At 43.9% G+C, this 1,787-nt stretch overlaps 1 protein-coding gene across 1 annotated transcript in view; it reads left to right on the top strand.

Moving 5' to 3' along the window:
- Nucleotides 1-276: 276 nt before the first annotated feature.
- Nucleotides 277-1,787, top strand: part of ELOVL2 (ELOVL fatty acid elongase 2) — a 50,608-nt gene continuing 49,097 nt past the window's right edge. Inside the window, exon 1 of the mRNA XM_005424919.3 lies at nt 277-345. The gene's annotated coding sequence lies outside the window, so the exon portion shown is untranslated. The remainder of the gene's footprint in view (nt 346-1,787) is intronic.

The following is a 1,787-nucleotide window of genomic DNA, read 5'->3' as shown; positions in this document are numbered from 1 at the left end:
GGGGGGAGCATGGCCTCAGATGCCCCAGCCCCCACGCCAGGCACCCGAGCCGCCGGCGCGGGTCGGGTCGAGCGGCTGAGCTTGGGCATTGTAGGGAAGGAGGGAGGGACAGAGGGACCCTTAGAGAGCAGGGGAGAAGGGATGGGGGAGAGGGAGCCTCGGGGGCAGCCGGGCGGCACAGGGAGCCGGGAGGCGTGCGGGGACAGGCACGTGGAGGAACGCGGTCCTGGGTGGAGGGAGGGATGGAGAGAGGGAGCGAGAGATGCGCAGCCCCTGGGCATCCATCTCCCCGTCTGCCCTGCGCCCTGCCCCGCTCCGAGCAGGTGCATCCTGCTCTACCCCGAGGTGCGTTTGAGCGTGTTACATAAACCGATTATTCCCGTTAATTTGTTATCTTAACAGAAGCTCTTGCTTTAGCCATGCAATCTGTAGTGGAACGCTTCCTCTTTTTTTTTTTTTTTTCTCATGTAATAAATGAACAATGGAGTTTTAGATTCTAGTTCAGCATTTAGAAGAGTTAACGTGGAACAATGAAGTCGCCTATTTAGCGAGCAGTGCCGATTCCCCATAGCACATTGTGTCTTTGCAGTCATAGTAACTTTCCCAAAGGGGCTCATCCTGTTTATAAACAGCAATGCATTAAGTGTACTGCCGACCTTACAAAGTAGGACACTATCAAAGAAGTGTTTTGCAGCCTTAAATTTTGAGGCACGTTGGGATGAATAATTTGGCAAAGGTTGTATCAGAAGCTTGATATGCTTAACAACAGAGCCTAGTTTTTTTTTATATGATTTAACAATAAAAAATACTTTTTTCTCCCCAAAGAAGTCTTTGCATCATATATAGTAAATTCTGCCTTCCTTGAACAAAAATCAGTTTGGACCCTTCCTTCCCCCATAAATCCAGACATGAATAATATCTGAATAGTCATTCTATGAATTAACTTCAGTCCTTTTTCTAAAAGTCATGTGTCCACCTGCTGTCAGTGTGAATCTGTTTCTCCTGTGTATTCTATTTGCCACCAACACAGCTTTGGGATGATAGATATGAAAAGACCCTATTGAATATACCTGAAATTGAGCAGTAGTTTATGCTGCCTGAGCCCCCTTAGAGTGACATAATTTAATTTCTATTTCCTATCAATTTGGAATACAAACCCAAAAGCTATGACTAAATTACCATAGCTGCACAAAGCCTACGTTAATACTAGCCATTGATGATGTCTCCCTTGTGGCAGAGGAAGAGGGTTACAAAGATACCTGGTGCATACATTATTTATCAGTAATTGGTACAGGTAATACCCAGGTGCTCAGGAGTACTGAGGCAGCTGGAAAGAAAGGTAAAATATCCAGAACTAGTTAAAATGTTTCCTTTTTATTTCCTTCTAGGACTGAGATGAAGTCAGTTATACTAGTGCAAATCAAGGAAGCATTAATTGGTAACATAGGCATTGGCAACCTCATACCAGTGGAAATTATAGCTGAGACCTACCCTTAACCTGTTCTTTCTGGTTCCTAGAGCTGTTAAATTAACCTTGCCTTTTTTTTTAAATGGCTGGATATAATATGAATAATGAATAACCAGAAGTCACCATTCAGAGCTACATGTGGGTTTGGATTAGCAAATTTTCCACTTCTGTATGTCCAGTAATAGTGTTCAAAAGTTGCTGACATTTCCCATGCTTTGTTACTCATACATAAAGTCATTCTGAGGAAAGAATTGCCAATCTGAGAAAGTCCTTGAAGTGGTATAAAGGCTGAAGGTTACTTTGGCTCTGAAAGTTGGAA

The sequence above is a fragment of the Geospiza fortis genome, unplaced genomic scaffold (genome assembly GCF_000277835.1).
Source record: "Geospiza fortis unplaced genomic scaffold, GeoFor_1.0 scaffold219, whole genome shotgun sequence".
Lineage (NCBI taxonomy): Eukaryota > Metazoa > Chordata > Aves > Passeriformes > Thraupidae > Geospiza > Geospiza fortis.
Note: the sequence above shows the minus strand (reverse complement) of the source record. Positions and strands in the feature narration are given on the sequence as shown.